A 22,083-nucleotide genomic window follows, 5' to 3' on the forward strand; every position below is an offset into this window, starting at 1 on the left:
AAGCAAACAAACAAAATAGAAATTTCCTCAGAATTCAGGAGTAACTTCCAAACTGACAAATCTGATGGCTTCTTTTCAGTCTTTATTTAACTTTGAGCCAATATATTTAGTACATGTTCAGTAATTTGGCAAGATTTAGAACTGCTAAAATGCCTTCCTTTTTTGTATGTTCTCCTCTCTGGGTTATAGTCCTTTGGTTCTCCTGCAACTCTGCCCACTCTTTCTCTGACCAGCTTTGCTGGTTACTCTGTTCTTTCACACACACACACACACACACACACTTCAGCAAAAAGAGTCTCCCAAGGCTCTATCCATGTTTCTTTCTGTCTCTCTCTGCATATCTTTTCTCCATTGCTTGCCCCCCTCCATATTCACATCTATCTATCTATCTATCTATCTATCTATCTATCTATCTATCTATCTATCTATCTATCTATCTATCACCACCATAGGGTTCTTATCCCATCAGAAGAACCCACAGGGAGTGACCAAATTCAAATCAGCAAAGGCCTTATGGAACCTGCCACTGTGAACTGCTTTTAGAAATCCAAAATCCTGGACCTAGTCCTAACTTAGTGTCCCCAACGTAGCACTGCAATGATGACTTTGCATGTTCTATTGTGGGAGAACCTTATGTAGCAAATATATAAATCACCAGGGCCAACAGAATGTTAAAGCCAGGTATTACTGTATGATGCCTTAAATTAAGGCTCTCCCCAACCCTAGCAGATGAGCACAGAGAGATGCGTCTGTTCCCGGACCTGTGTGTGTGTTTATCTCCTTGAATTTGTTTCCTTGAGGTAAATCCTGGAGATATCCCTGCTTAGCTACATGATCCTCTAGTTAGTCATGACAATCCTTCTCTTAGCTTCTTTGCTCTCTTAATGCAATTTCATTTTCCAGACTACCATCTTTTCTTCACATTTCATATCCAATTATTTTCAAAGTCCCTTCTGAAGCATCTCTCACATAATCTGCATCTGTTCAGTTTCCTCTGATACCATCCCTTGCATCCACCCTCATATCTTGCTCAGACTGTTAAACTTACTCAAAAACATTCAATGCGTGTTTCCTACCAGAAACAGTCCATATTCCTTAGTTTAGCATTCAAGTCTCTCCACAGTATAGTCCCAATCTTCCTTTCTAAAATCATTTATAGTTTGTGATTCTTCCAAATGAGAAATTGACTTCCCTATACTTGTCTTGCCTCTTTCCACCACCAGGATTTTGATGACATCATCTGCTTTGGCTCCCACTCTGCATCTAACTATTGAATTCTGCCTGCCTTCAAAGGCCTAACTACAATATCACCTCTGCCAGGAAGCTTTCAATCATAGCCTTCAGATTCTCCCTTCTCAGGTCTCTCAGTATTTTATTTATTATCTCTATTCTTAATTTATAGTCTATTGCGTAATATTGTATGTGTATGTATACACTTCACCCCCTAGATTGTAATCTTAGAGACAGGCATTATTCCTTCTTCATATTTCTTTCCCCTAATAATTTTGAAATGGTCAATGCTTTATAAATAATAATAGTAAAAATTATCTGACATTTGTAGAGCTTTTTAAGGTTTGTGAATTATTCTGCATATATAGAATTCTTGTTGATTTGAATTGACTCATCAAAACCCATTTCACTTTGAATTCGAATGTAGTATACTATACCAATTCAGCAGAATACCTTAGTAAAGCAGTAGGTGGTGATTGTGAGATTTAATGTAAATGCACACAATTAAAGCATAGATGAAGGAAAATAGAAACAGAGCCATCAAGGGGAAAGTGACTTCCTTATGAGTGATAAAGAAGGGGCTTGATTTTAGCAGGAAATTTTAAGGGAAATGCTTTTGCAAAAGTGATTAACCCAAAAGAATATACAATAAAGATTCTAGTTAGCTGAAGGCAACAATAACTAGAAGGGATTAGAAAAGTTTAGGATCAGAGGTAAATCTAAATCTCCTAAAAACTAGTCTTCTTACCCTGGAGTCTGTGAACTTTTTTTTTTAAATGACTATATTTCAATATAATTGGTTTTCCTTCAATATAATTGATTATAATTGGTTACATCTTATGAATTGAATAACTTTTTTTTTTCTGAGAGGGGGCCCTGTCCTGCCAGTGGGTCCGTGATGTAAGAAAGGTTAAGAACCAAAGGACTATATATAATCAACAAGGAGAAATTAAGGAAATCGAGTGACACAATTGACAATGAAATAGAATCCACAACAAGCGAGCTCTACAACTGGTATCTCAGTTCTGAAGAATGAGGAGGGAACTCACATTTAATAAAGGCGAAATACTTTCAGACAGTTAAAAGTAGGCATGAGTATAAATTGGTTTTTGAAGGCTGGGGGGGGGGGGAGATTAATAGTTTAAAAACAACTAATATCTCAATGGATGTCAGCTCTTTGAAAAGCACAGTCATTCCTCCCTCCCCCATCCTTTTTTTTCCTTCTTCTTCAGAGAAAGATAACACTGCTTGTTTGGGAGATAAGGCTATTTTCAGTAAAGGAAATAGAATCTTCAATCCTACTTAGCAAGCTTGATAAGGATTCTTTTTTTGTTGCATAATTATCCACATATACAGTATTTTTAGCAGCAGAACTTTTAGGAGTGACTTGATTAATCCAGTGTCAGGACTGATTACACATAATTTGGATACTCCTTTGTTATAGTGTTATAGGATTCTTCTAGATCACAAAACTGCTCTAAGATTTTGAGTGGATTGCAAAAAGACAGGATTAGAGGCGGATTCAGGAAACAGGTCAATTCACATATAGGTCAATGACTATTCACTCTTCTTGATTTAGACATAACAATGAGATTTGGTCAGCATAGAAATCAAAGAGGTTCTAATATTTTGAGTTTCTGTTTTTTTTTTTTAAAGCTTGTACTTCACGTGATATGGTTCCTTTAGTCATAGCTGAATTTCTTTCACATGCAGAATTAAAGAGACTGAATTAATATGTATCATGTGAAACTTAGAGAACATTAACTTGACAGGAATGTGTAGAACAGGGAAAGAACATAGGCCAAGAGAGGCTGTAGTAATCCAAGTCCAGTACAGGGTAATGAGACTATGAAGCAGGAAGTAGCAGAAGCAGAAAATATTGGAGAAGGCACTAAGCTCTCTTCTATCTTGAGCTTGTCTTTAAACACATACAAGTCACAGTCAGCTTCTGGCTGGTGTTTGTTGAACTGTCTCATCTTACAGCTGTTATATAGTTGTTTTTGTTTGTTTGTGAAAGGAGAACAAGGAGCTAGATACAACCTTTTTCTGAAGGAGGAACAGGACATATTCAATAGTCTGCAGTTCCTGTGTGACTTTCTCCACATGTCTCAGTGTTCCCCTGTAGTGTGTATATCTCTGGAGATGTCTTTTGTGATGATGGGTGAAGTTGTGGTTAGCCTGAGCTTTTGAGCACAAAAGAAAACAAAAAGATGCCAACTGGTTTTCATGGAAATGAATCTGTCCCTTATTATGACTTGTTAACAGCTTCAAGGATCATATCTATGACAATGGCTCCCAAAAGTATATTCCTCTATTTGGAAGTCCAGCTGCCTACAGGATATAGCCCCTTGGATAACCCACAGGTCATTCAAAGTAAAAGTGTCACAAATTCACCTTATTATTTTCCGCCTATTTGCTATTACTTTCTATTTCATTATTTCTCTCAGAGTTACTTCCATATATCGAGCATCTCATGTTCAAAATCTTGGCATAAACTTTCACTCTGCTTTTTTGCTAATATTTCATATACAGCTAGCTATCAGGTCCTGTCAACTCTATCTCTACAACATCTGTCAAATCAGTCCCCTCCTATCTATTGCTACTGTCACCACTTCGGCCCAGAATCTCATTGCCATTGACCTATATTATTGCTAGGGCTTTCTTATACTTCTTCCTATCTCTATTCTCTCTCTACCTTGAACAATCCTTCAAACAACGCCAGAATAAATTTTTCTCATGCCTAGATTTGGTCCTGTTAATTATCTTTTAAAAATTCTTCCGTAAGAAAACCCACAAGGAGGCAAAGAACAGCGGGGTAGCTTCGAAAACAACGTGTAGTATTTATTATATAGGTTTTCTTGAAATAGAAATTTATTGTTTTATGTTGAATCCTCTCTGTTCTGCTGTGTACTAGTAATATATTTTTTACTTTTCTCATTCTGTATTTAAGTTTAAAATAAATTTTAAAAATTTACAAAAATTTTAAAAATAAAAAAAAAACCCAAACATTTCAATAGTTCCTATAGTCCCTGAAGATCAAATGCGTTGACTTGGCATTCCAGGCCATTAACCATCTTTTCAGCATTATTTCATATTAATTAATTATTAATCTCCCACACACTACATGTTCCAGCCAAACTGACCTGTTCTTTCCCCCCATAACACCCCTGTCCTATACGTCATGCTTTTTCTGCGCCATGCTATAGTTCATGTTGTTCCCAGTCCTTAGAATAATATCCCTCCCTCTCTTCTCACCTACTGAATTCTTATCCATCCTTTGTTGCTGAAACCTTCATTCTAGAAGAGGACCAATGACAAGGGGTCGGGGTGGGGGGAACTGCTGTCTTGACTTGCAAGTGAATTGAGTTTAAGAGGCAGACCCATGCAAAGTCACCAGCCCTCCTCTATCCTCTAGGGTCATTTGGAGTGCAGTGGCAAGACACAGGTCAGGAGGACTGATGATGGCCTCCATCCATCCTTTAGAAGTCAACACAAATCCCATCTCCTTTAAGAAGCCTTCCCTAGTCCCTCTCCTATCTCTATTAGTAACAAACTTTTCTTTAATACCACATTTTACTTTGTAACTTTCAAATGTCTGTAATAAAAGCTTGTGATGTCAGTTACCTAAATTTCAGTTTTATTCCCCCTCCAGACTATAAACTCCAAGAGATTAGTGCTCATTTTATGTAAACCAAGTGCTATCTCTCATTGCACCTAATGCAGTATTTCACAGGTGAATAACCAATATCTGTCTATTCATGGAACATGGTCCCCAAATCACAGACTTTTTGAATGTCCTTATCACCAGGGGTGTACATTTGTCTCAGAAGATGTAGGATTGCCCAGATATTACATATTTGGATATTTGTTTCACCATGTTCCTCTATGAAAATTAAAGGGGACTGACTTAACTAGAGAAATTAAAGCAGATTGATTTTTCAGAACTTCTTTGAACCAAGATACTGTTGCTATTTTCTTCCTTATAAACTGGAAGGCAGGGACTTTGATTTATTACCCAGATTGCTTTCCAGACTGATATGATGAAAGCCAAGAGTACTATTTTCAGATCTCTTGCTAATGGAACTATTTTAACCATCTTTTGTGATGTATTACTATTTGTCTTCAAGATAGAAATCTCTGATTAGTCCCTTGCTACATTCCTTCTCATTAAACGAAGTGATGCCAGCTCATTTGATGGGCCAGGCTATTTATTAAGAGAAGTCAATGTGTGACTTCACAGTTTTCCAATATATTACAGGAAGCTTGAGGGAGACTATGTCTTTTTTGTTCAATTCTATTAGAGAAAATCTGAAAATGCTCAAGATTGAATGGAAGCAAATTGTTGACTTCTATATGTGTCTTTCAGATTTCAGACATGGGAGAAAAACCAAAATAAAATGCTCAAGATGTTGGAGTTTCAATGAAATTCAACAACTATTTCTTAAGTGTCTCCTATGTGAAAAGCAGTGTGCTGGAGAAAATATGACTATTAATATAGCTGTAGCAAACAGCAGAACTCTTATCTCTATTGCCTATCTACTTCTAGCATTTATGTCACATATCTTACTTATCGGCCCATGACCAGTCAGTTTACCCCAAAGGATAACTAGGTTTGGAGTCAGAAGCATTGGGTTCAAATGCCATTTCTGTTACTAGTCATATGGGTAAATTATTTTACCTCTCAGCCTCAGTTTTTTCATCCATGGAATGGAAAGATGACATATTATGCAACTCACAGAACTGATTTAGGCAAATTATTTTTAAAATGTGATGGAAAATATCACTTTGATTACACATAAGAAATGTGTAAGGCTTTTTGGGGTAAAAGCCTAGTATGAGATACCTGTACTTAGTGGTACGTGGAAGCATTTATGTTCCCGTGGCAAAGCCTTCCTTTTTGTTGTTCAGTACTTTCAGTCATGTCCAAATCTTCACAACCCCATTTAGAATTTTCTTGGCAAAGATACTGGAGTGGTTTTCATTTCCTTCTCCAGTTTTATAGATGAGGAACTGAGACAAACAGGGTTAAACAACTGGACCCAGGTCACACATCTAGTAAGTGTCTGATGACTCTTTATGCCTCCGCGTCTGCCACTAGTTATCCACTGTGCCGCTTAGCTATCCAAGGTCATTCTAGTAAGAAACAATTGTACGAGACTCCTTCGTTCCATACTCCTGGTTCCATAAAGGTAGGAAACACAAAATGCAGTAACAGTAAGGGGAAGTAACTTTTTTTGCTCTCTGCTCCCAAATATTTATGCAGAGGAAATTAGGTCAAGATTAATTATTGAGGGTAGCACTGGAGAGAAAGAAGAAGGGAAAGAAACTACAGCTTGAGAGGAACCTGGCAGTGGAGGCCAGAAGTGAGTTCAAGCACTGTATTTATACATGACTCAGTATTATCTTAACAGCAGCTAGTTCTACCATATTCTCCCTAATTTCCTAAATCACTCCAGAGGACTGCAGTTCCATGCAGGAACATACAAGACATTTTCAGGATAGGGCTAGGGTCATTGGTCCAATATGCCCTACCATAGGGTAGAATTGCCATATTATATTCTCTACTTTTTAAACTTTTACCTGTTCCTTTAAAATGTATCCATATAAGAATTAGGGATTAAAATGAGGTCAGTGAAGATTCTATAGCCATTGTAAGTTTCTGTCAAAGTTAGTGCAAGGCAAAAATGTGGATTGGAAAAATTCTTCCTATGGGTAAATAAAGTATTCTGAGATCATAATTCACACTAAGGTATGAAAAAGTGGTATATTTCTATTTCAAAAAAGAAAAGACTGAGGATGGAAATGCTCAGCTGAAGGAAATGAATTACAGAGTAGTGTTGGGCATTATGGGTACATAAATGGAAAAGGTTTTTAGACAATGGACGCCTTTCTAGGATGTTTCACATTATATAATTTTATTTCAGAGTATTTTATAATTATAGGATTCATATCTGGATGTATAGATATCACTTAGTCCAACATCATTAATTTATGGATAAATGTGGCCTGGGCTAAGGTAGAGTGGGGTGGTGATGACAATTTTTTTACACAGTTAGCATTTAACAGAGCCATGATTCAAATTCAGTTTTCCTCATTGCAAATAAATTTCTCTTTTCATTAAATCACAAAAAATAAGAATATTCAAAGCACTATTTGAATCACTATGACTTACCGGAAGGTAATATAGCAATGAGTCAGATGTGATGTGTGATTGGAAAAGAAGTTGGGTCAGTCATATTCAAAGATAGTGGATAGATCATGCCGCCCCTCCCCCCATACAAAAATATGTCAAGATGATTAGAGGAAGACCCCTTTACATGACTGGCAAAGTTCTGGAGAATATGGGTAAGTCACATTGTGTAAGAAGCCATGAATGATATGCAATTGGATAGAGAACCCACATTGATGACATCATAGATTCATCAAGGTAACAATAACAATGATAGCTAGCTTTTGTTTTGATAAAGATTTATGGACTTTAGGCATGGAGGCAGATGCAGCGCATGGAGGTGTACACAGCCAGAGTGAGCCTGGGCAAGCTGATTCACCAACTGCAGGGGCAATTCCCAGGCCTATCACCACAGTACAGGGGATCTTTCAGAGCTGGGGAAGAGGAACACACAGGGCCCACAGCAGTGACAGCAGCTACTCCTGGGGCTATCAGCCCATAGACTGGAAGTTTAAAAATCACCTACCTGAACTTCCAGGGACCAAGGTGGTGGAATAAACCCCAGCTGCTCTAATCCCCCCTCTAACCCTGAAAACCCAGAGAATATTGCCCCAGAGTAAAATCCTAAAATAGTGGGACCAAGTGAAGGCTTGCGAGTCCTAGAGGAAGGGTAGCGCTAAGGCTGTGCCTCTAAATGGGAAAATCAGATTGCAAAGACAAACACTTTAAAATCCTATTATTGTGAGCATGAAGAACAAAATTCAGAAGGAAACAGCATTGACTTTACACCCACAGCTGAAGCCTCAAAAGGGAATATGAACTGGTCTCAAGCCCAAAAAGCATTCTTGGAAGAGCTCAAGAAGGACTTTAAAAACCAAATTAGAGAGGCAAAAAATAAATTGACCAATTCTTTTAAAATTACAATTGATAAAATAGAAAAAGCATTTCACTGAAAAATATAGCTCCTTAAAAAGTAAAATGTAGGGGTGGCTAGGTGGCACAGTGAATAGAGCACTGGCCCTTGAATCAGTAGGACCTGAGTTCAAATCCAGCCTCAGATACAACACAAAAACTAGCCGTGTGACCTTGGGCAAGTCACTTAACCCCAACTGCCCTATCCCCCCAAAAAAAAGAAAAAAAAAAAGAAAAAGTAAAATGTGTGAAATGGAAAAAGACGTTCAAATTCCAACTGGAGGAAAGAAATCCCTAAAAATGAAATCTGAATATATGGAAAAGGAGCTTCAAAAATTAACTGAAGAAAATAATTCCCTAAAAATTAGAATCAGTCAAATTGAAGCTAATGACTCTATGAGGCATCAAGAATCAGTCAAACAAAATCTCAAGAATGAAAAATTAGAAAAAAGATGTAAAATATCTCCATGGAAAAATAACTGACTGGGAGAATAGATCCAGGAAAGATAATCTAAGAATTATTGCTCTACTGGAAAGTCATGATGAAAAAAAGAGCCTGGACAACATCTTCAAGAAATCATCAAGGAAAACTTCCCTGAGATCCTAGAACCAGAGGGTAAAATAGTTATCAAAAGAATCCACTGGACACCTCCTGAAAGAGATCCCAAATTGAAAACTGTGAAAAATGTTGTAGCCAAATTCCATAACTGTCAGGTAAAGGAGAAAATACTGCATGTAGCCAGAAAGAAACAATTCAGATATCACAGAACTACAGTCGGGATCACATAGGACCTAGCAGCTTCTACACTGAAAGATTGGAGGGAGTGGAATATGATATTTTGTAAGGCAAAAGAGCTCGGGCAACAACCAAGGATAGGCTATCCAGAAAAACTGAGCATAATCTTTCAGTCATGGAGGTGGCCATTCAATGAAATAAGGGACTTCCAGAACTTCCTGATGAAAAAGCCAGAGCTCAATGGAAAATTCTACCTCCAAATACAAGACTTAAGAGAGACATAGAAAGGTAAACAGGGAAAACACACATACACACAAACACACATACCTTGTTATTAAATAAGAGCAAACTGTTTACATCCCTATATGGGAAGCTGATACCTGTGAATATTGAGAACTATATACTTACCACAACATTTAAAAGGGATATAGATAAATAGAGGATGTGGGTATAAATTAACTAAAGTGTTGATTAAAAAAAAACTTCTTTTTTTTTGCTTTTTGGAAGGCAATTGGGGTTAAGCAACTTGCCCAAGGTCACATGGCTAGTTTGTGTGTGTGTGTGTGTGTGTGTGTGTGTGTGTGTGAAGTGTCTGAGGCCAGATCCAAACTCAGGTCCTTCTGACTCTAGGGCTGGCAATCTACTCACTGTGCCACCTAGCCACCCTGAAAAAAATAAAACCTTATTAAGGGGTGCAAAGGGACCACAATGGGAGAAGAGGAAAGGTAGAAGCAGAAAAAGGGTAAATTATGCCACACAAAGAGGCATAAAAACATATTACAGTAGAGGGAAAGAAGGGAAGGAGATGAACATCATATGAGCTTCCCCCTCATTAGTTTTGGTGTAAGGAGGGAATAACATAATCAGTTGAGTATAGGACTCTATTGTGAAGAGACATAACAGTTATCATAATAGAGGGAAAAAGGGGAGGGAGAGGAGCACTGTATGAGATTTATTCTCTTCAATCTTGGTTCAAGGAGAAAATAATATACTAAACAATGTATAAAAATCTATCATATCCTACAGGCAGTCGGAGGGGTAAGGGGTAAGAAAAGGGTGGGGTAGTTAAAATGGAAGGAAGAAGTAGTAATGGGGAAGGGTAGGAAAGGAGAGGGGGGTTCATAGGTAGGGAATACTTGGAGAGGCAGTTGTCAAAAGAACATCTCTTAAGGAGGGGAAGGGAGAAGGCAGAAATAAAAGCATAAAAAGGGGACAGAATAGGATGGAGGGAAAGACACAGATAGTAATAATAACTGTGAATGTGAATGGGATCAATTCTCCCATAAAACAGAGGTGGATAGCAGAATGGATTCAAAACCATAATGCTACAATATGCTGTTTACAAGAAACACATTTGAAAAAGGGAGATACACACAGGGTAAAGGTAATAGGCTGGAGTAAAATATATTACATGTCAGCTAAAGTAAAAGAAGCAGGTGCAAAAATAGATCTAATTAAAAGAGATAAGGAAGGAAACTATATCCCGCTAAAAAGCACCACTGAAAATGAAGCGAAAGTAGTAGAGCATCCAGATTCCTAGAGGAGAAGTTAAGGGCGTTAAAGGAAGAAATAGATAGCAAAACTCTACTAGTGGGGGACCTCAACCTCCCCTTCTCTGAACTTAATAAATCTAACCTCAAAATAAACAAGAAATAAGTTAAGGAGGTGAATAGAATTTTAGAGAAGGTAGATATGATAGACCTCTGGAGAAAATTGAATGGAGATAAAAAGGAATATTTCTTCTTCTCAGTGGTACATTGCACATACACAAAAATTGACCATGTAATAGAGCATAAAACCTCACAATTCAGTACAGAAAGGCATAAATATTAAATTCATCCTTCCCAGATCATGATGCAATAAAATTTTCATGTAATAAAGGGCCATGGAAAGATAGACTAAAAACTAATTGGAAACTAAATAATTCAATCCTCAAGAATGAATGGATCAAACAAGAAATTACAGAAATAATTAGTAACTTCTTTCAAGAGGATGACAACAGTGAGGCAACATACCAAAACTTATGGGATGCAGCAACAACAGTTCTTAGGGGATGCTTTATATCTCAGAAAGTATACATGAATAAAATAGAGAAAATGGAGATCAATAAATTGGGCATGCAACTGAAAAAGCTAGAAAAATAACAAATTGTAAATCCCCATATAATACTTAATTGGAAATACTGAGAACCAAACCAGAGATTAATAAAACTGAAATTAAGAAAAGTATTGAATTAATAAATAAAACTAAGAGCTGGTTTTATGAAAACAACAACAACAACAACAATAAAATTGATGGACCTTTAGTCAATATGATAAAAAAGAAAACCAAATCACAAGTATAAAAAACAAAAAGGGTGAATCTACCTCCAATGAAGATGAAATTAAAACGATCATTAGGAATTATTTTACCCAAATGTATGCCCATAAATTTGACAATCTTAGTGAAATGGATGAATATTTACAAAAATGTAAGTTTCCTAGATTAACTGAAGAGGCAATAAAATATTTACATAAGCCCATTTCAGAAAAAAGAAATTGACCAAGCCATCAATGAACTCCCTAGGAAAAAATCTCCAGGGCCAGATGGATTTACAAACAAATTCTATCAAATATTTAAAGAACAATGGATTCCAATACTCTCCAAACTATTTGGGAAAATTGGAGAAGAAGGTGTTCTACCAAATTCTTTTTATGACACAAATGTGGTACCGATACCTAAATCAGGAAGAGACAAAATGGAGAAAGAAAATTATAGACCAATTTCCTTCATGAATATAGATGCAAAACATTTAAATAATATATTATCAAAAGACAAGAGCAACTTATCACAAGAATAATAAACTCTGATCATGGCTTTATTCCAGGACTACAAGGATGGTTCAATATTAGGAAAACTATTAGTGTAATCAATCACATCAACAATAAAACTAGTAGAAACTGTATGATTTTTGCAATAGATACAGAAAAGGCCTTTAACAAAATACAACACCCATTTCTATTAAAAACACTAGAAAGTATAGGAATAAATGGAGTCTTCCTTAAAATAATAAGTAGCATCTATCTAAAACCATCAGCAAGTATTATATGTAGTGGGGATAAGCTAGAAGCATTTCCAATAAGATCAGGGGTGAAACAAGGATGTCCATTATCACCCCTCTTATTTATTTTGTTTTAGAAGTATTAGTGGTAGCAATAAGAGAAGAAAAAAAAATTGAAGGAATCAGATTAGGCAAAGAAGAGCCCAAGCTACCATGCAGATGATAAGATGATATATTTAGAGAATCCTAGAGGATCAAGTAAAAATCTGCTTGAGATAATAAATAAATTTAGCAAAGTTGCAGGATAAATCCACATAAATCCTCAACATTCATATATATATATATATATATATATATATATATATATATATATATATATATATATATAATGAAATCCAACAACGAGAAATAGAAAGAGAAATTCCATTAAAGTTATTGTAGACATAATAAAATATTTGGAAATATACCCACCAAAACATATCCAGGACCTTTATAAACACAATTACAAAACACTTTTCCACAAATAAAGTCAGATCTAACTACTTGGAAAAACATCAGTTGCTCATGGTTAGGTCGAGCTACTGAAATAAAAATGACAATTTTACCTAAATTAAATAACATATTTAGTGCCATACCAATCAATCTACCAAAAAATAATTTTATAGAGCTAGAAAAATAGCAACAAAATTCATTTAGAAGAACAAATGATCCAGAATATCAAGGGAATTGATGAAAATGAATTCTAGGGAAAGTGTCCTAGCAATACCAGATCTGTATTACAGAGCAGCAGTCATCAAAACTACTTGGTACTTGCTGAGGAATAGATTAGTGGATCAGTGGAATAGATTAAGTACATAAGACACAGCAGTCAATGACTATAGTAATCTAATGTTTGATAAAACCAAAGACCCCAGCTTCAGGGATTAGAATTCACTTGGACAAAAACTGCTGGAAAAACTGGAAAATAGTATAGAAGAAACTTGGCATAAATCAATATCTTACACTATACAAAAATCAACTCTAAATGGGTGCATGATCTAGGTATAAAGGCCGATACTATAAGCAATCTGAGGGAGCAAGGAATAATTTACCTGTCAAATTTATGGAGATGGGAAGTTTATGTACAAACAAGTGTTAGCATTATGAAATGCAAAATGGGTAATTTTTATTACATTAAATTGAAAAGTTTCTGTTAAAAAAGTCAATGTTATCAAGATTAGGAGGAAAGTGGGAAATTGGGAAAGAAATTTAATAAGCAGTGTTTCTTATAAAAGCTTCATTTCTAAAACATACAAAGATTTGAGTCAAATCTATAAGAATACAAGACATTCCCAATTGATAAATGGTCAAAGGATATGGATACATAGTTTTCAGACAAAGAAATATGAAAAAATGCTCTCAATCACTATTGATTAGAGAAATGCAAATCAAAACAACTCTGAGTTACCACATCTCACTGGTCAGATTGGCTAAGATGACAAAACAGGAAAATGATAAATGCTGGAGAGGATGTGGAAAAAAAAAATGGAACACTAATGCATTGTTGGTGGAGTAGTGAACTGATCCAACCATTCTGCAGAGCAATCTGGAACTATGCCCAAAGGCATGCTCCAACAACACCACTTCTAGGACTTTATCCCAAAGAGATCACAGAAGTAGGAAAAGGACCTGTATGTACAAAAATATTTATAGCCACTCTATTTGTGATGGCAAATAATTGGAAATCAGGGGATGTCCATCAATTGGGGAATGAACAAATAAGTTGTGGTATATGAATGTAATGGAATACTATTGTGCTATAAGGAATGAGGAGCAGACGGACTTCATAATAACTTGGAGAGACTTAAATAAACTGATGCTGAGTGAGGAGAGAGCAGAACCAGGAGAACATTGCACACAATTACAGACACATCTTATCTGTGATAACTAACTTTGATAGACTGGTCTCTTCTCAGCAATACAAGGTTAGCAGATAACTACAAAAGACTTGTGATGGAAAGGGATCTCCACATCCAGAGAAAGAACTACTACGGAGTCTGCAGATTGAAGCAAACCATTTGCTCTCTCTTATTTGTGCTTTGTTTTGTCCCTTCTTTCTCATTGTTCACCCCATTCGTTATAAATCCTTCTATACAACGTGACTAATGTTCAACATGAAGGTATTTGTAGAACCTATATTTGAGTGCATGCAGGTATGGGGGGGGCGAAGGGGAGGGGAGGAAAGTTTGAAACTCAAGACATTGTGGAACTCAGTGTTGTAAACTAAAGGTAAATAAATAAACAAGATTTATAAGCTTGATAGACTTTTATATAACTTTGGCAAAGTTATCATTAAGGAACTGAAGTTAAGGGAAGTACAGTGGCTTGCCCAGGGTCATACGACTAATAAGTATCTAAAGCAGTTTTTGAACTCAGTGTTCTATCCACTGTGTCACCCAAGCAATAAAATCAATTATTCAGTAAGCATAGAGATAATGCCCCTAATGTAATTGAGAATCATCAAGCTAACAACAAGTCACAGGATTTTCCTTTTTATTTGAAGTTCTAACTTTCTGTGGGCATTGCCTGTTTTTTAAATTGGTCCTGGACATTTCCTCATTTACATAAGTCCATTGATGCCCTAGTTCCTTAAAATTGCTAATCCAGCTTCCAAAGCATCTTCCTGCCTGGTCCACAAGATCTGAAACTGTTAGAGAATCCTGAGACTAGAAGTAGGCAATGTATTCTGATTCTGAACGTGTCCTGTTTTATCTGACAGACAGACAAAAACAACAGTCTATATTTAAATTAAAAAAAAATATATTATATATATATATGTATATAATCATGGCCACCCTCTATTAACCATAAATGGGTAGTAAGGATCAATTACATGATGGTGTGAAATATTTTAATCTATTCCAAAGAATGAAATTAAGTACATATTATCGACCTTATGAGTTAGAAGACGAAAAGCAATGAAAACATTTGTCTCAAAGAAAAAAAAAGTCATTTGACAACCATTCTGTGACGTGCCATCAGAACTCAGTGGGAGCCAGCCACCAAAACTCTGAAAAAGCTAGAGACATTTAATAAACAATTGTGTTTCATGCATATTCATTAAATAAATGTCTTCACAATTGACAGCTGATTTTATTCTGGGTGTGGCTGGCCACTGATAAAGGAGACATCATATTATTCAGACACAGTAGGGATTCTAATCATTTTAGCCTCCCGTTGACAATATCCTATCTCACTTATGTTTTGATTTGGTAGCAATACTGAAATGTTATATAGAGGAAGTTTATTATCATCGACCGCTAAATTTCCATAAAGCTTCCTTGTAGCCAGAGTGCTCACTTCCCACTTTGCTGAATTCCTGGAATTTCTCCACAAACCTGGATGTGAAAAAACAAAAGGCCCCTGAACAACTAAAATAACTGCTTCAGAGCCCATGTACTTTAATTTATAAGAGAAGCCCAAGTCTCCCTTGGGTTATTGCTCAGACAATTCTGCACAAAATTATTCTGTAGCAGGTTAGAAGCAGCCAGGATATACTGATGGAAATGAGAAGAGTCAGCTCACTGGAGGGAGGGAAGAGAAAGAGCAGCTTTGAGAAGCAGACAGAAGAGCTACAGAATCACGGAAGTGTGTGTATGTGTTGTGCAGATGATACTGTGCACTGGCAAACAGCTCTACAAATCATAATGTTCCATGAAGGCTTGTCTGTATTCAGCACAGTATAATATTTGATATCATTTGTCCTATGATTCCTAGGATCTGTAGGGATGATCCTGAGTGATCACAAAACAACTGTGTTCAATATTGCATATTTAAGGTGGCAGGGAAACAAAAACCCTTTTTAGATAGATTTCCAGTCAAAATAGTGAAAGTTTTTGTTTTGTTTTGTTTTGTTTTCCTTTTTGGAGGGCAATTGGGGTTAAGTGACTTGCCCAAGGTCACACAGCTTGTAAGTGTTAAGTGTCTGAGGCCAGATTTGAACTCAGGTTCTCCTGACTCCAGGGCCTGTGCTCTATTCACAGTGTCACCTAGCAGCCCCTAAAATAGTGAAAGCTTAAGGGCAAATATTGGTTGGTATTTTAAGTGTACATTCTAGCTTGGGGTCTAATTTTTTGATGTGGAAAACCTCATTCTTCTATAATGATGAATCACTGAAGCACCACTGTCTCTATCTCCACTGCTACAGATGTTTATAATTTGTCACACTTAGGACAGGCCAGTCTGGCCTCACTTCCAGCTATAATGACAGTTCTTTTTCCAATTGAGGAAACTGAGGCAGAAGTCAAACAACTTGCCTAGAGTCATATAGTAAGTGTTTGAGGCAAATTTTCAACTTGTCTTCTGAACTCCAGGACTGGTACATAACATAACTGGCTTGTGGAGAGTGCCACAATTGTTCTAGTTTCCTGTGTTCATGATTGAGTCCTCCTTCCCTCATCATTCTCTTCCAGTCTATTTAGTTAGTCTGTGGCTAAGCCTTACAAATTCTACCGCCAGAACATCTCTTTCATTTGCCCTGCTTTCTACTCACACCACCCCCAAGTTCAGCCCCTTTTTACCTTTATGCTGAATTATTTAATTAACCTCTAATTGGTCTCCTTGTATCAAGTTTCTTGTTTCTCTAATCCATCTTCTACACAGGGTGGGGAACTTGCTGTCTCAAGGCCACATGTGGCCCTCTAGGTCCACACATGTGGCCCCTTGACTGGATCCAAACTTGAAGCGTGAAGTTTGGATTGAGCCAAAGGGCTGCACTTGAGGACCTAGAGGGCCACATGTGGGCTTGAGACAGCAGGTTCCTCACTTCTACTCTACATAGTTATAAATGAATTAATACCAAAGCACAGGTCTGCCCATGTCACTCTCTTACACGTACTCCACAAGCTGCATTGGCTCCCAACTACCTCTAGGATCCAATACAAACACCTCTGTTTGCCATTTCTAATTTGTAACAACCTGGCTCCAACCTACCTTTCCTGCCTTTTTATATGTGATGCCACCTCCTCAATTCTTCAGTTTCCTGAAGTTAGCCTCCTGACTGTTCCTTGACCAGGACATTCTGCCTTCCATCTTTGTGCCTTTGTCTCTCTCTTGTGAGCTCCCACTGAATCCAGGGCCATCTTGTCATTATGATCTATAGCTGGTCACTGGACCCAGATGACTCTAGAGGATATGGTGAGGCTGGTGACTTTGCACAGCCCTTCCTCACTGTAATCCAATTCACTTGCAAGTCATGGCCTCACCTCCCTGATGTCATGGTCCTCTTCAAGAACAAAGGACAAACAAGAACTCCTATCGAAGAAAAGTTCTCTCTCTCTCCATTTCTTCCATCTTTGATTTTCTTTGAGGGTCAGCTAAAGGGTTTCTCCTACATGCAGCCTTTGCTGATCTTCCCTGTCTGCTAGTCCCCTACCTCTCCCTTCAGACTACCTTGCATCTCATAGATCCATGTATGTGAGTATATTCTGTCTCCCCTTTTAGAATGTAAGCTCCCCTAGGGAAAGGGATTTTATATATATATATATATATATATATCTTCCTATCCTCAGTACCTAACATAGTGCCTGGCACATATCTTGCCCAAGGAAATAATATATCTGATGCTGCATTCAAACTCACGTCTTCCTGACTTGATAAATGCTTGTTCATTGACTGATCATTGTTTTCACCTTGAATACTGCAATAAGCTCCTTTTTGGTTTTTCTCCTTCCGAGTTCTCTACTCTCCAATCCAGACTATAGTTGCCAAATAATCATCATACGATCATAGAGCTAAACCTGAAAAAGACCTCAAAGGCCACCTAGTCCAACCTCTTAATTTTATAGATTAGAAAATGGGCCAGACAGCCTAAATAACTGCTAAGTGACTCTGTCACCTTCCTCCCCCATATCTCTTCTGCTGCTACATCCTTCAGATTCTACCTTTGTAACATGCCTCATATATCTCTCTCCTCTGACACTGTCACCCTGCTCCAGGCCCTCTTACCCGCATGCCTAAACTATAGCAATTGTCTTCTGGTTGAATCTCCCAAAATCCATTTCTACCCATCCATTCTCCACTCATCTGTTAGACTGATCTTCCCAAAGCATAAGACTGATCATGGCACCCATTGTGATCCCACCTCCACATTTTTTTAATACTTTAATAATTGTATTTGAATACAGATAGGAGGCACAGTAGATAGAGTAGCAGTCCTAGAGTCAGGAGGACCCACGTTCAAATTTGGCCTTAGATAAGAACTAGCTGAATGAACCTGGGCAAGTCGTTTAACCCTGTTTGCCTCAGTTTTCTCATCTGCAAAATGAGCTAGAGAAGGAAATGACAAACCCCTCTAGCATCTCTGTAAATAAAACTCCAAATGAGGTCATGAAGGGTCAAACACTGGTAATCAACTAAACAACAAAAACAATTTCAGTATCAATGATTTCCTTGGTAATCATCTTTATTTTAATTTATGCACTTAAAAATATTCTGAGAAGGGGTCCATAGGCTTCCCTAGACTGTTAGATGAGTCCATGATATTAAAGTCAAGATTGATAAGCTATGATTTAGGTGACCAAGATGGAAAGAATAAAGTCATCTGTCAACCACTCATCAGGATAAATACCTTTAAAAAGGAAATCTGAAAGTTTACCCCATAATCTTACACCCTGAAACTCACAGGGAGGGCACATGGTAGGATTCAGAAGCAAGTTTGAAGTCCATTGTGAAGACTCCAAATGGACTACTCTTGAAGCAGAATAGATTGAGTATTGGATTTGGAGTTAGGAAGATCTAGGTTCAAATTCTATCGCCAACAATTGCTGGATGTGTGGCTTCAGGTGAGTCATTTCCATTCTTTAAGTCTCTAAAATAATTCCTAATCTAAAAAAAATGAGGGGATTGGATTATATTGTTTCTAAAGTTCTTTTTGGCTCTGCTCTACATCTTTCTTTCTTGTTTACTTATTATCCTTAGTTATAAAAGAGCATTTAGTGTCAGAGAATAGAAAAATCAAATAAAGAATTTATATTTTTTAAAAGGTCAGGCAGAGAGAATGCTGTGAAGAAATATAGGTCTATAATGTTGTTGCTATGTGTGAGGGACCGAATATTGCAACATTTAAGTAAAGCATACCAACAAAAAAACCTAAAACATCTCTGGTGTTATCAGCAAGGTCAGTTGAGTCTAGGGAAGGAAAAGTAGAGTGTACATGTGAGAATGTGTGCGTGTGTTTTTTTCCTTGCATGAGTTTGACTCATCAACATTTGACCCATCACCATATTTGACCCAAATGAAGGTTGGGATAAGTCCTAAAGGAGGCTAGGAGATCTTTTCTCTACTGTTCACGCTTGATGGACCAGTGCTCAGTGACTGGGGAGGATAAATAGAAGTTCAAACGAAATGCTGCTGCTAGCTTTATGTGCATGTCAGAGTTGGGTGCCTATGTGGAATGCAAAGAAATGCAAGTCATGCTTTCCTATTCATGAAGCTGCCAATCTGGTCGGAAAGCAGAAGGAAGACGTACACTGAGGAGGAAAAAAAGAAATTTACAAGACAATTTTATTACATTCTTAGAACAAATACCAAGTTGTAAATAATAGATTTGCAGTTTCATATGCAATCACCTTTTTATTATACTATCTTATGGAAATGCTTATTTTATTCCATAAATAAAAGTTAAATTAATAAAAAAAAAAGATGTCACAGCAACAGAAGAGCTCTCACAGAAAACTATATTATGATTTACCCAAAGGAAAAGAAGAAATGTTCATGGGAGACCCAAGGAGGGAGTAGTCACTAAGTAGTGGAATGGTCAAGGAAAGCTTCATCAGGGCAGGGGTCATGCTCATTTAGACTTTGAAGGATGAGTAGGGTTGGGACAGGTAGAAAGAATGCTCACTTCCTGAAAGAGGTGATGTTTTGTCGTCAGGAAATTAAATAAACCCCAACAAGAATCTGCTTCAACATCAAAGCCACATCAAAGCTAGACACTAGTGCTTCCTCAGTTTAGAATAACATCTGACTATAACAAACCCAGAGGGTCTTCCCTTCCCAGATTGATTTTTTTTTTTTTGGAGTAGGTAAAAGAGGTCATTCTCTGCCTTATTTATTGCCTAGCCTTAATCTCTGAATTGGTGTTGACTCAGTCAAACTGAGACTTCTTGAAAACCTTAGCTTAAAAAGACCAAGGTCTCCAATTGCCTCCAGGGCCAACTCCAGTCATCCTGATCTATATTTTGCCACTGGACCCAGAAGGCTCCAGAGGAGAAAGTGAGGCTGGTGAGATTGCATAGCCTCCCTCATTTAAATCCAATCCACTTGTGCGCCATGACATCACTATGGAATGTTTTGCATCCCTTCTTCACTTAGCACATTGTTCCAAAAACAACAAACAAACCAACATCATAGCTACTGACTCTAATTTCTCTTACCTGCAAAGACCCATATCAGTCGATTACATTAATTTCCACCTTTTTATTCTTGTCACTATATTAGTTGCCTACTTTTTGAACTTAGGTTTGTCCTTGTTCAAACATTTACTATTGCTTGATATTAATTTGACCAAGGATCACTAGCAAGGAAACTCAAAGTTGTAGTTCAGTTTAATAGAAGCAAGATTTCTTGTTTTATAACACTCTTTCCAAGACCGTTTGCCCCCAAAGTTTGCTAAAATAACAATAGTATTTTAGAGAAAAAAGTTGTCTTTCAACTATTAAAATCTTCAGTATAAATGCAGGTTAATAATTGTCAGCAGACCTCCACAAGGGAAAAAGTTTATTCTGCATCCACAGAATTTCTTTACTTTTATCAAAATTGAAATGTAAATTTTAAATAAATCCCTCCACTTCCATTCTTTAAAATTCATCACTATTTAACATTAAAGCATATATTGTGCCATTTACCACTGCCATGATGATATGGTTATCAGACCTTCTAGTACTTTCTATTACCATTCAGAGAGGTTTTTTTTTTTTACAATTACCCATAATCCCCAACTCCTATGAGCTCCTAAACTTCCCAAATAAAAAAATATCCTTACATTACTCCAACAAAATATGTGACATGGCGCTGCATAACAAATTAGCAATCACATTGTTTTATAGTGACTAAAGAATGCCTCACAATAATCTTTACTATTTTATGTGTGTGTGTCTGTCTTTGTGTACATATAAATGCTGTGATGAATACAATACAAATTCATTTGAAAGTATTTCTAAATTCATAATAATTTTTTGTCACCATGAATTTCCTCAGTCTCTTGATACTAATTACTATCATGGGTATCTATTAAACTCTTTAATATTATAGGGTTTTCTTCACACTTGGCAAAACTTGAAATCACTTGAGGAATGGATGACAGTGACCGCAAGGCAATCTAGCAAATACTATGTAATTCTGTGACTTCCTGTTTATCTTATTTTATGCCTTATTTACCAGTTCAATAACATGATGTAATATAGAGTACGTGTCTGTTTCAATAACTTAAGAAAAGAAGTACAAGGAGAAAACACATACTTCAGAGAAAAGGAAAAGTTGATTCTGGAACGTGGAAGTGAAATTTAAATGCTTGTCTGCCTTCATTGTCAATAATCTGAAACTAATATCCGATTGGTATCAAAAAAAAATCACGGGGGCGGCCAGGTAGCACAGCGAGTAAGAGCACCGGCTCCACTGTCGGGATGACTTGTGGATCGAATCTGCGCTCAGACACTTAGCACCCACCCAGAAACACCTGGCCGTGTCACCTTGAGCAAGTTACTTAACCCCAATTGCTTAGGGGCGGCCAGGTGGCTCAGTGAGTAAGAGCACCGGCTCCAGTGTCGGGACGACCTGGGGATCAATCCAGGCTCAGATACTTAGCACCCACCCAGAAACACCTGGCCGTGTAACCTTGAGCAAGTTACTTAACCCCGATTGCTTTAAAAAAAAATCACAATGAATCGATTTTTATTTGCTCCTTATACTGTATGTAGAAATGCATGTATATGACATCAATAGTGATGACAATTTCCA

At 37.1% G+C, this 22,083-nt stretch overlaps 1 protein-coding gene across 1 annotated transcript in view; it reads right to left on the bottom strand.

The window, feature by feature from the left end:
- Positions 1–22,083, bottom strand: part of GABRG3 (gamma-aminobutyric acid type A receptor subunit gamma3) — an 858,838-nt gene that overhangs the window by 97,194 nt on the left and 739,561 nt on the right. The gene's annotated exons all lie outside the window — the stretch shown is intronic.

The sequence above is a fragment of the Petaurus breviceps genome, unplaced genomic scaffold (genome assembly GCF_028583685.1).
Source record: "Petaurus breviceps papuanus isolate PSGF00001 unplaced genomic scaffold, PetGlider_PUasm1.0 90849, whole genome shotgun sequence".
NCBI classification, from domain to species: Eukaryota; Metazoa; Chordata; class Mammalia; order Diprotodontia; family Petauridae; genus Petaurus; species Petaurus breviceps.